This window comes from Zeugodacus cucurbitae, chromosome 2 (genome assembly GCF_028554725.1).
Source record: "Zeugodacus cucurbitae isolate PBARC_wt_2022May chromosome 2, idZeuCucr1.2, whole genome shotgun sequence".
Classification (NCBI taxonomy): domain Eukaryota; kingdom Metazoa; phylum Arthropoda; class Insecta; order Diptera; family Tephritidae; genus Zeugodacus; species Zeugodacus cucurbitae.
Window position 1 is genome coordinate 78,025,289 of NC_071667.1, and position 14,357 is coordinate 78,039,645.

General features: G+C 35.3%; 1 protein-coding gene across 3 annotated transcripts in view; it reads left to right on the forward strand.

The window, feature by feature from the left end:
* LOC105213295 (uncharacterized) overlaps positions 1-14,357 on the forward strand; it is a 266,273-nt gene that overhangs the window by 179,601 nt on the left and 72,315 nt on the right. The window lies entirely within an intron of this gene.

Below are 14,357 nucleotides of genomic sequence, written 5' to 3' on the forward strand. Positions count from 1 at the left end.
AACGATTAGATATTGGTTTATGTATGAAAGTACCACCTTGGATAATATTTAACATCAATGCTTCGATTAAAGTCTAATGAAATTAATTTCAAATTTAAAATAAAGATTCTTACCTTATAGATGCTGATGGATTTTAATAATTTTATGACTCAGGAAATATCATTGAAAGAGCCTTGAAACTTGATATGAAAACGTTTCCATAGAACCCAGCGCACAGTTAAATATATATTTTATTAACGGAGAAAATTTAACATATGAACGAACTTCAGCCGCTTAAAGCATTCTGATTAATGTGAAATAATTGATTAAAAAAGAGATCTGAAATCAGAGATCATTGAATATCTAAAAAATGATAATAAAATTTCCAGAAAATAAGTTGCACCCAATTTTATAAAATTTCAACCTTATTTTCTATCCAAACTTGAATTCAAAGAAGTTCACGTGAAGTATTTCCGTGGCAGAGTATTACAACAGCATAATTATCAGAAGGTATACATATATATTAATGAAATAAAATGGCTTAAGCTTACAGAAAAGCTCATTCTACGATTCGAAAATCCTTCATTAGGCCAAGCCTTCGTTTAAATTAAAAAAAAATAAATTTCTGAAGGACGCTATGCAGTTTATAGAAACAAAAAAGTGTGGCAACAACTCTATAGCACATTGACTTCAATCACTAAAGAAAAATATAAAATTTATTTCCTAACAATTTCAACAAGGCATTAATATGCTGAGTTGTTGCTTTTGCTTTTGCTTTTATAACTTTTAGCAGCTTTGCTTTTGCTTTGGCTTGCGGTCGTTACTTTTGTAAATTAGCATTGTGAATATTAAAAACACTTGGCACAGTTCTTTTCACTTCCCTATCCATTACCTATCCCGTCGAAAAGCAGCCAATAACAGGATTGTAGTAAAAGCAACTACTACTCACATATACATATATATTTCAAATAACAGCGAGAACAACAACAGCAAAGTGGGAAAAATTATGATTTTTTATTTAATAATCGTATACACGAGTGCAACAACAGCACCAACAAAAGCAACAATCTTTTCATGTTAAATGTTGATTTTTCGTTTACACTCGTTTTTCCAGCTTTCGGCATATCTCATTAACTTTATTGCATGTTTAATGCAGAAATATATAACGGAAAATGCATTGTTGTTGTAATTGCAGATATTTCACGTATATTTTTACAGCCCGTATTGCCGTACATATAAAGACATAAAGAGAAAAGCCTCTCATAAAATTCACATAATAAAAAAGACAGTCTCAGCGACAGCACCACTGAGACTGAGCCAAGCGCGGAGGCACACACGCACACACTCAAACATACATACAAACTTATAAAACATGAAATTATCGCCAGTGTCGCATGTTTAAGAGGGAGGAGGCAGTGGTTGGCGTGTCTCCTCGTTTCCCAGCGCATAATTCGATTGTCCTCACAGTAAAGTGCACATATACGAGTATGTATGTATAATTGAGTGAGTGTGTGTTGCTGTTGGTTCTCCAGCCATGCTGGCGCCTCCTTTGGACTTCTCTCCAGCCGGCTGTTAATCATCCATTTCATTCATTTTAATGTGATTGCGGCGCTTATTAATTGGAAGTTCAATATTTTCCAATTTCTCGGAACTCTCAATCCGTAATTTATTGCATTTGTCAGTGAGTAGCTCCGTCTTAATGCTTTTATTGCTCAATTAATTGGCGAGCGATTTAATGGGGGAAAATGTGGAAAACGGAAATGGAAAGCAGCTGCATGCACTTGAAGATAGTACTTTAAATGGAAAAGATAGTACTTTAAAGGGAAAAATGCTTCCCTGATTGTCAAGCAAGCTAATTCTCAAATTTACTTTCACTTTACGTATGGAAAAGGCAAGCTGAGAGAGTATATTCGTAAAAAGTAATAATAATTTGAAATTTTATGTGATTTAAACTTTTTTCTTTAGTTCATCCGCTAAGCTCATTCCTTTTCAGTCTTGTAATAACAAACAGCGCACATCTCTCAAGAGTTATCGTTTAAATATTGTATAGCGGTATCTTATATTGCAAAAAACAAAAAAAAAACAAAGATAATTGCGACAATTTCTTAATAAGGGATGGAATGAGGGTTGATTACTATCGAAATCTTCGCTGGCACTACTATACTCTAGTTGTCGAAAAACACTACTAAATTATATTACTAGGCAACCCATAAACTTCGTCTGAAAGTTTGATAACGACATAAAAGATGTTTTCAGAGAACCCTGAAATATAAATATCAGAAAACAATTCTTTTTTTTAAGCTGCGATTGTGTCATACTGCTGTCAGAAGGCGTCTGAGGTTCTTTAACTAAAGATAGGTATTGGGAAATATCAATAATTAAGTTACGATTCTTACGAGAAATAACTAGTTGAAGTTAATTACTAGCATTTTGTTCATAACTACCAGAAGACGTAGATCTCGGAATCGGTCAAAAAGTATATGGATTAATATCCTTCTGCTCAATACAGGGGGATCCACTCCATGTATATGCTCAAATAATTCTAGTTATTAATGGTTATCTCGAATAATAGATTAGTTATTTGTTCACAGAAACTGTACCATGTATTTCCAAAATAAGGGAACTTAATTCCAATATTTTTCAAGTCTGTTATTGTTGTTATAGTGGCAGGAAGTAAGCCGCAGATATGATAATCCTTGAGCGGAAAAAGGTGAAGTCCGAAAGGACAGGTTCGATTTGATTACGTAGACCCGAGCATCATGAAAACGGTCAAAATATTCCCTAAGCTATATTGTATTGCTATATTGCCATTGCTTTACTATATAAATTTATATCCCAATTTTTGTTTTTCATATACAAATTATTCCTCCTCTTATAATTCGAAATTAGCATCGTCTGAACTTGGCCTACTTATTTTATAACCGAAAACAATTTTAGCGATTCATCTTCATTAAAACATGCCACAAAACTTAAATTTTAATCTCATGGTGTAAACTATGAAACAATCTTAACCCCTTAAATTTTGAGGTTAAACCAAAGTTTATAATGAGTTTTTTCAAAGCAGCGACTTCAAGTTCAAGATTCTGAATCCCCTATAGTAAACACCATCAGTCATGCGTGCATAATGCGAACAGAAGGAAGTGTCTTATGATTACAAAAACAAGAAATTTCAAGTTTTAATTTGTGTGAACTCGTTCCTGCAGTACCACACCGCTCTAACAACAATATTACAACAGCCACTCATGCAAACACACTTGAAAACTAACGGCACAGTGTCAGCAGTACAGTTAGTTCTCGCCAACAGTGCCGTTGAGACGTCCAGACGAGACGAGAAGTGAGGCGAGAAAGGTTGCTCCTCGGTAAATTTGTATTCGGTTATCAAATCTTTGCCGTTAGTTTACGAAACTTTTCCATTTGATTTTCCACTTGATTTAATTACTTGAATGAAACTGTAAAATTACTTCCGCGCAAAAAAAAAATAGACAAAATTATAATAAACTTTCCTGCACTGTGAGCCAGTTAAAAGCCAGCTGTCAAGTGGTGGGAGAGTGGGAGGTGATATCTGGTGAACTTGAAAGTGGCAGCCGCATAGACAGCGGCACGCATTTGGCTTTTAACATTGCCAAACCGCAGATGCGCGCATAATGGCGGATTAACACACCACATGCGTGGCTTGCCAGACGTCAGAGATTTCCGCCTACGCAGCCACACGCCCCGGCAAGGCAACAACCTGTCATGCACACGCCCAGCTGACTGACTTTTTTCACACACACACAAATACACGCTCGTTATTGAGTATGATGCATGAGCTTACTCAAGCGTACACCGAACGTGGCGCTGTGTGACATGGCGTGGCAAGTAGTAGACAATGAAGGCGGCATAAATTAGATACGAAACAAGAGTTGGCTAAGTAATGTGATACTTGGCTCAATGGCAACAGCAGCTGAACAGTTAAACAGCTAGAACTTAAATAGTCAGTTAGCTTTCAGGCAGTCTACTCGCCCACTACACAGACATACAACGGAACATTTAATGGCGGCGCTAACCACTGCTTTGTGTGGTTATGTGGGAGTGGCGTGTTCTCCTCTATGCGTGTGTGCTTCGCCAAAGCTTTGCTAATATGTTTACTTATCTTCTCAGATTTATTTGCATAACCTGCGGCATAGAGTTGGTAAATATATACATATATATATATATATATAGATATATGTATGTATATAAAAGACTCGACACATCCTCGCTGCGTATTTTTAACCCAATATCTGCCCTTCTCCCCGCGGCGCTTGTTATTAAATAAACTTACATTTGTGTTTCTGGTGTATAAAAGCTGGCGAGGGCTTATTATTAGCCGCTATCTTATTGTTGATTTGTTTTTGTAGTTATATTTGTATCGCTCTGTAATTAATAAACGCTTGTGTTGTGCAAATTTAGCTGTGTTCGTGAGTTAATTTCGAATAAATTGCTTAATTAATTACTGATTCGATATTAAATGTTGCCCTTTAAACGGTTGGTTAATTTCGGCATTTTGGTGACTTAATTAAATTTTTAGTTCGCGCACAAAAATATGCATTAATATTTATAATTATCCAATATGTATTGATATTTGTAGTGAGTGAGGTGTATTTTCACTGAATGTCAATTTGTATTTCAATATATATAACCACCCACTGGAAATAGCTGATTGCCTACTCAAATGTTACCTACATTTCGGCGGAATGGTAAAAATATTATATTGAACGGGTTAACTAGGCTTTAATAAATAGTATCAACTAAAATATATTAATTTCAATGATATTCGAATATCATATGTATATATATTATTCTCCGAAATCATTGTACTAATTTACCTTAAATTTCCAAGGCAATGTAATGACATATATCACTAAATGCTTTCACTAATAAATAAAAAGCGAATATTTGATTTTAAGATCCAATTGCAACACATTTAACACTAGATAACGCCAAATAAAATCGTAGAAAATATGTCTTCAACATATCTGTGTCGTTTAGATAGTTTATTTACTACGAATCTGAACCCTAGTCTAACTTTAAACAGAGCGGAGCTAGTCATTCACATTCAAGACTTGAAATGAAGAAGTTATCAGAGAATTATCTTTTAGAAAAAGGCAACTTGTACTACACATGAGGTCGCATAAATTTTTGAAGTTGAATTTAAAAAAATGTCCTGGCATGTAATATAGGGAACCAAGGGATAAGGCATACGGATTACGCTGGAAGAGCTATTTGTATGCAATGAATTTCTTAAAACGTTGCTGATTGTTTCCAGATATATATTTAAGCCCTCTGTGAGACAGAGTTCCCAATAAAATAGGTGTCTTTAGAGTAAAAATACTCAAGAGATTTCTTTTAAATAAACATTTGCTTAATTTGTTTCAAATAGACACTCATTAGCACAATTTAATTATCAAATCTAAAGTTTAATTTTTTCATTATGACCTCTGTCCCCTGATTAATTTAGTATTACAATTCTAAATATTTTCAAAAAAAATTTTAGTTTTTCATAATTTTTTTTTACTAAATTGTATTAGACACATTTAGTTTTTATTTTAGTGTGTGTTTTCCACATTTCCGTGACAAGTGCAATAAATTTGAAATGCACTTATGCAAATCAATTAGTCGCCTAGGCGCCACTGATGGCAAAAAAACCGCCATAATTTTTCACGAAGCGTGAAAAAATTGGTAAATATTAAAAAATAATAACTGAATTATGCAAAAAGTAATGAATATGTGTGTAAATATGCATTGCTATGTGAATGTTTTTTGCTTTTTTGTTTTTTGTTAGTTAGTCGAAACATAAAACAAAATAACTGCAAATAATAATTACTGTCAAAATGTTCATAAATAATTGCTTATTTTTAATTAATTAGGCATTTGCGCGAACTGCACAAGGGTAAATTAAAGTCGGTGTGTGTGTTGATGGAAGAAAGTTTTGTGGCGCTTGGGTATTTATATGATCAAAAAAATATTTATAAATGCACCCAGCAATGAAATCAACTGGTCTGGTTGGCAAATACATAATTTATATCTAGTGCGAACCTCTTACTCAGAGTCAGTCAGCCGATTGAATTTTTTAGTAGAAGTGATTGATATTTGTCACATCACATGACAGGTTTTAATAAATAATATACAAACTTTGTACTACTTCATAATAGATATAGTCAAAACTGGTATACATTTAAGGTAAATTCTAAATCGCTAAGAAAATAAGGTTTGAATAAAATCTGTATATTTCATGATGGTAAAGCCAAAACTTAAATAAAATATATTACTTTTAATATACTTAATCATATGAAATCGTTAAAGTCAAAGTAATAAATTACTGGAACTCTGGTAAGAGGTCAGGTCTTCTTCAGGTTAGTTTATTCTCAGATTAAACATTACGAGTAGCATTACTTGTACTAGTATAACAAAGTATTCGATGTAGGGTATATATAATGTACACAAATATATATTAAATCTCTTTATATAATATATTTGCGATTTTTGTATGTCTGTAATTGTATATTGCAATTAACAAATAAATTGTTGACAATTCTCTCATCTGCGTTTGTCTCTTTACTTAAAACAATTATAATAATTTTTATTATTTTGATTCTTTTTTAACAAATATTTTGCAATTGGTTTGTGTTTATACGCAAGTTATTTGATTAATCAGACAGCAATCATAATTGATAATTTATTATTAAAAAAATAAACTACAAAAATCATCACAAATTAAAGATAATATTTTTTTTTTCTGCTTTGACTATCAAGTGTTAACGGCATTTTACTAGTAAATACTTCATTTTATGGTTCATTGGTCCTCTCATAAATATATTATATACATAAAAGAAGTGAAAGAGCCTTTGAGGAACTATTTAAATCACGAAAGATATTATAGTATCTCTCAAATGCATCCCGAAATTTAATCAAATCGTTATTAAATTTTTTTTACTATAATTTTTAAAAAAAGCTGAAAGATGATACATCGCAAAAACAACATTCTTCATACCCGTAGCACGAACAAAATATTTTTTCAACTCATATTCCAGTGAGATTTGAAAAGTTAGTCCAAATTGCCTTCGGTTACAGCAGATATCGAAATATTTAATGAATAGCTTCCATTAAAGCTAAGCTAGAACCATATTTGAAAATCGTTGCCTACATTTGGGCGTATTGATAAATTCATATTACAGTCACAAGTCTTAACAGTAAAGATATTGGCAAAATGGTCAATATAAGCTTAAAGATGAGTCACAGTTAGCCATTGCAAAATGGAAAACAATATTAAAAATTGGCATAAAAATTCTACTAAAAATTCATTTCATTTTCATAGAAAGTAAATGTGCGCAAATTGATATTAAAGCCTTCTCTCTCTCTTAAGAAATTGATTACCCAATTAAGTTTCTCAATATATTTTTAATGACACATGTGCGCTCATATGCTCCAAGCAAATAGAGTTAACGGTCATAATGAATAATTCAAATGTCAAATAAAATCGCCATGAATAAATTATGGATTATTTCAATTGCGTTTGACACTTATTATGAAATGAGCAAATATTATTCACACCAAGTAGCACAAAAAACACACACACAAACAACACATGTGAGGAATGTTTACAGATGTCAATTTGCATGTCATACACTCCACCCCACCGTATTATAAAATTTTATTTGATTGTTTTTGCTCCGCAACACCCGCCAGCCCATTAAAATGTATATTTGCTTAACACTTTTTGCCACAATTGTGGATTGTCAATCGCTTTGAGGTCACACAAAGTGCAAATAGCGTAGCAAAAGGCGCTTACTTGAGAATGTAAAAGGAGCGAGTGCGAAAATAACGACGTCAGTGCTGGAGTAGGTGGGACAACATTTAGTGGCATATTCACAAGGGACTTGTACGACAACATGGCTATGTGTCAAGTGACAAGTGTGGCAAATGCGGTGAATATGGCGAACATCAAATCGCCAAATGTGACAACGAAAAAGATTCACTCCGCTCACAGACTGAGATTTGCAGAGAAATACGAATATTGAAGAACTGCTAGGAAATTGTGAGCTATAAAATGAAACACTGAGAGCTTCCTGATATTGGAATCTTTGTAAGAGATTAAGTATATAGTTAGTTAGACCTCTTTATTAAGAACCCTAGTGATGGGTTAAATATCTAAATATTTAGAGGAGAGTTTTTTTATTAAATAAAGCTCCACTAGGAGTATTTCCTACAGGGTAGCTGTTAGTGCGAGAAAACTAACGGAAATACACAAATATTAACAACTCGACCGGCCGTTGGCCTTTGTTGAGTGAAGGAAAGAAATGCAAAGTTAGTGAACGAGGATGCCAGTGTTGCTGGTGGCGCATTAATATTTGATTAAACGCTTAACAAGTCCCCGCGGTTTATTTGATGCCACACTTAAAAGGTCACTAGAGGCAGCGCACGCGACAACGCTTCACTGCCCACCAATGTGCCACAGATGATAGTTGCGTGCCACAGACATATGTACACAGTTGTGTAGAAGCCTATAGACACATGTATGTAAATACCGCTAAACGTCGAAAGGCTCTTAGGGAGTTCGCCGGTTTCGATTTCTCATTGGAGCAGAGCTTTGCCATCCCTATTTCCATTTTTGTTTTTTGCATATTGCTATACCTGCACATTGCATGAAAACTGTTTAAAGGCTCGTGTGGCAAGCTCCTTATTTTCGCATGCTATTTGTGGCAAAGCTGCAAGCACCAGAAGTGTAAACAATTTTTGACTTTGTACAAGTCAAATGGTTTTAAACACCACACTAACATTATCATGTTACCTAGTCCAACATTTATTTTCTGTTTTATTTTTTTTTTTTCGAATTTTTGTGGCACTTTGCAACTCATGCAACAGCAGCTGTGGTTTTGCATTTCGATTACGGCGCATTCAGCGAGACACCTTGGCGTCTGTGCTGCGTAAATGCTATCACACTCAGGTGCTATGTATGCCACCTGCAACATGCTGTACGAGTATGCTGCATGCAACATGCACTTAAAATATCAAAATTATTATCTCATATTGCAGTTGATGTTTTTATTGTTTTCTCATGTGACTACAAGTTGATTGCTGCTGTTGGTCTGATGCTACCTTACTTTGCTGTTGTTGTTGTTGCTAATATTATTTTTATGGCTGATGTTCGTTCGCTACATGCCACATGTGAGATCATTTCATGCCACAACGAATGCCATAAAGTAATGGAAAAATATTCGCATGCACACAAGCGCACATAAAAATGGTAAAAAATATAAAAATATTACTAGAGCGGAGCATTGAGCATCAGCAGGGTTTTGGTAAAGTCATCGCAGAAGTTTAGTATTTTCGAAAGATTTTAGATGTAGATATACATAGATGTCGAAATCTAGGGCCTCTGTCAGAATCAAAAATACATGGGACGGAGTCTGGCTATAGTCAACGAAATTGAGATATCAATTCTCTTCTTGAGAGGCAACGTCAATTCAATCCAGAATCTTTTTCCTAGTCTCTTTTCTCATATCTGTCCCTTCTTCTCATCTTTCGACCTGCACTAATAGAAAAAAATGTTTTCCAAGTATCTAGAGACTTTAAGATCACAGTGACCTCATTTCGATTTTATTATACAGCTCTCATGCAATTTTGCACCTTACCACTCATTGCATCCTTTGACCTCATTGTTGGGACGAGACGTTCTGCGTATGAAATTATGCCCAGAAGACACAATGCAGGCGTTAATATATTTATGGGACTTATAACTTTTGTGTCAACTCTCATAAACTGCGTTTATCTAACGGTATTTACGTGGATGGAAATACGTATATATTTTGTATGGGTATAAGAAGGATATGATTGGTTTGTGATAACCTACCAAATCACTGATAATAATATTGTATTTGCTTTTTTAATGAATCTTTATATAATATTATTTTTTCGAAAAAGACCACCATAAAAAACTTATGATACTCGTAACATAATTTAGCTACTCGTAAGTCTCTCTTAAGCTTATTTGGATGGTGCCCATGTTAACATAATTAAATTTCATTGAATTAACATTTTTGCCAGTTGGCAACTCTTTTACAAAAATTTCGCATATATTTAAAATCTCTTAATTTTCTTTTATATAATATAATTTATAACTAAACACTTCACTGAATTGCAACACATAAGAATCATTCAGCCTCTCAGTAATCCTCTCCAAATACCCTCCAAATGGCACTCTGCTTTGCACCAACCAATTTCGAAATTTCTCCAAATGAACTCTTGGCCCCAAACAAATTTATTATAAAACACAAAAGTTTGGACCACGTCATCGATGCGATGTGATAACGTCTATCCGCAAGGGGGCAAACAACCACATTATCTGCGCCTGAACCGCAGTCATTCACGGAAAACTTCTTTATCGCCGAACAGCAGAATTTTCCAAAATCAAAAAAAAGAAGAGAGAGAAGAAAAACAATTCCACCGTTATACATACAGCCGACTGGTCAGCGCGCAAACAAATTTTGTTCGCAATAAATTTCTGTCCGGTTTTATCTAAATGTGATGGCCACTGAACGAGCAAACGAAGAAGAAGCAGCAGCAGCAGAGGCGAGTAAGTTCTTATTTTCATAAATGTCGGCGGCGCATTGTCTTTGTGGCAGCGCTGACAACTGTAACGATTGCAAGCCAAACTCGCATGTGAGCACAAACTCACATCAATTCAAATGTATATGTGAGTGCATATACATGTGTGTGTGCTTTCGTTTGTGTTAGTTACTTAAAAGTAGCTTTTTGTGCTTTCACTTGAACGACACCAATGCCAAGCCGTCTAAATGCCCCTCAATCTCGGTCTGCGGTCAGCAGCGGTCAAAGCGCTCAGCACACACACACATCTATTCGAAGAATTTTCTGTGACGTAACTGGCGCATTTTGTACAGTCCGTTGGACAGCTTGAATCCATTTGGCTGCTGGAGTCCTAAATTGCATGTCGGTATGGTCTGTATGTGCGTAATCTGCAATTCAACTTTCCACTTTTGTGATTTATTGCAACGTGTGGCAAATGCACATACCATGTTTAACTCTACGAGTGAGAGAAGAGCAAAGTGGTGGAGTGTTTGAAACACAGGCAATCGGTGTTTTAGCGAGGAAAGGGTCCATAGTTTTATTTAAAGAAATATGTATTTTTCAAGAGTTAACTATTTAAGATAGCGATCATAATTGATAACCTAAAATGATATATGATATAACATAACATAGTAAAACTTAACGTAACTTGAATTCACTCATTGTAACATAGCATAACATAGTATAACATAACATAACACAACCTTACTGAACTTAACGTAACATAACCTAACTTAACTTAACTTAACTTAACATAACATAACTAAGCTTAGCTTAACTTCACATAACATAACATCAAAACACGACATAAAATAACAAAACAAAATATATCTTCACATAACACAACTTAACTTAACATAGCATAATATCTCTACTAAATTTTAATGTAATATAATCTTACATAACAAAACATAGCATAAGGTAATATCGCATAATATCTTTACCAAAATTTTTTTGAATTGAATACATAATTTTCAATGATTTTTTGCTCCCAAAGTCTTGTTGATAGACACCCACTATTTTAACCATAATACACTCACCTCCACAATTTTCCAAAAAAAAAATCTTTACCACCAACCACTTCGAAATGCGTTAGTTAGACCACCAACCACGTAAGCTCGTAGCACAAACTTCGTTCAACCACGGACTTACATACTTCCCGCCCTACATAGACCAACTCACCATGAACTTCTTTCTCACCCTCATCACAAAGCAAGCATCGTCCCTCATCGTCCGGCCTTTGTAACTCTAAGCTATCGTCCGCTCTACTTAATACCGCTTGCAATTCTTTTGTCGAGTTGCATGCATCATGTCGCTTCGCCGCTGTTTCCATTTCTACTGTTTCTTGTGTGTGCTTTACTGCGCTTTGCCAACTTACTTCTTTTGCTTTGGCAAACAACTTTTATTTCATATTTCACTGCGTACTTGGTTTCGACAAAAGCAGTTCGTTTAGTTTTACTTAAGTTCGTAATTTTATTTCTTAAACTTCGGCATTATTTTGTACTCTCTATATTACTTTTTTCTCATTTTTCCTTTCTGAAAACTTTATTTGCACTTCGTTTTCGATCTGCGCTTAGTTTCAACTCGCTGAAAATTTTGTGATGTTAGAAAATTTTGAGGTTAGTATTTGCAGTGGCAGTCGGCAACGGGCGCATTACAAGGGCGTTGAATGCAGTGAGTGTAAGAAAAAACTAATGCGGATGCAGCATTAAAAAGTTTTAGTAAATTTTTCATTCTTACTACTGTTTTGGCAATTTTTTACAGTTTTTTTCGAAATTCGAAATGCTCATCGCCTTTATTTCGAATTTTCAGTCATTGCTTGGCACTTGTAACCGTTGCTGCCTGTGGCGCCTGAAGGCCACCCGCTGGCCATTGTGTGCGCTTATGAAAACGCTCGCTGTGCGCCCAAGCGTGGCATGCCACCGTCGAGCCATAATACGGCGTACAATGAGAGGCGCTTTCGGTACACACCCGCGCTTACCGCCAGCTGTCCGCATGTCATTCGCATTCATTCATTGCTGGCTTTGCGACCGAACGAGTGAGTGGTGCTACAGTGCGTATGAGTGATCCCAGAGTGCATGCCAGGCGGTGTGTGTGTGCGCCTTTCGTTTGTTTTGATATCCTAATCTGATGGATTTTTCGTTATGCTTGCAAAAACTTCTGACTTCACTTCACTCGCTTTTTTGTGATCTCTTTTACTTTTGTTTCAACTTCACAAATCTAAATTTATTTCCAAGTATTTTTGATGGTTTTTTCCAAGCATGGCTTTGTGGTTGCCACAAAATAATGCGGGAAAAAGCGTTGCACATGCCAGAGTGGAATGCAAAGTTGGTGTGCAAAATGAAAAAAGCTTTAAGTAAGTATTAAAAAAATTCGAAAATTTATTTTATTCAAAATCTATTTTTATTTCTTTGCGCCTTATTTTTACTTGTAATTGACCACTCACTGTTAATGCCACTCGGCAGCCACTCAAACAATCACTCCGGCACTCATCACATCACTTGACATCAATCCTTCAACGTTCGCCAACACTTATGCCACCAATTCGAAACCGTTATTACACATTAATGTCGACGAGTTCGCGAGTTGCGCGATTCCCCAATCAATTCTCCAATTTGAAGCGCCGCACTCGAAAACTTAAGCAGCCTTATAAATGGCTATGTAGTGCTTGGCGGTCCAACACTTCAGCGCGTTAATATCTTCTGCCCTCTCCAAATACACTATTACTTACTTCTCTCACTCTCACACACACACACTTATGCACACCCGCATACAGGCTCACTAACTCTCAAGCGAACGCCGAAAGTGCACATTCCTTAAATCCTTTCGTTAGCGGCTTGTGGTCGCGCGCCACTTTGTCATGCCTTACATAATTTAGACAATTTGATTTACCTCATCTCACCAACTACACACCACTCAAGGCGTTTAATTGCGCTCTCCTCATCCACAAGCCAGTCGTTGGTGTAATATGCGTGTAGCTGACAAGGCGTTGGTTATCGTGGCTTGTTTTCAGTTTGGGCTGACAAACATTTTTGTGTTGGCGTTTTGGCCGCGTATTAATTAAGCTTACTTAATTTGGCAACTGTCGGCGGTGGATTAATAACGGTTGCAGCGAGAATGGCATTTTGGTCAAAAGTTTATTAAAATTGTAATTGCTCTAGAGAGGGGTACATAAAAATATTTCATCCAATTTGGAAACATAATATTACAGGATGAGTTGACCTGTTTAAGCTATTTTTAGTATTTCGAAATATGGACATTGAACAATTTTCACATTGGACCGGAGAAATCGTTTTTCCCATATAATTATCACATTAATAATCCCTAAGTCAAGACATGAGTTTACTCTCCGACAATTCCTAACTTGTCAATGATATCTACTGTTAGACAGAAATATGCACTATAAGAAAGATTTCATTCATCATTCTGGCAATGTTGTCTTACCAAGTCCATGGAGAAAGAGCAAAGGTTAGGTTCTCGTATTTTTATTATAAGTAAGACAACAACTTTAGTATTTAATTCTCAGTTATGGCAGTTAGCTTGGATGATGTTGGATCGGTGGGTTAAGTTTTAATACCAAGATATCTCTGTAATATATTTTATTTTGAATGTTGAGAATCATGGATTGTTCTCAATTTGTACTCTCCGAAGTACATTATATGTTTGGAGAGGTAGGTTTTGTTTCCCAGAAAATTTCTTCAGCCTGTTCTTGTTTAAAATCGTTAGGTAATTTTAAATGGGCCCTTGAGATATCGTTTGATGCATACGAAGGG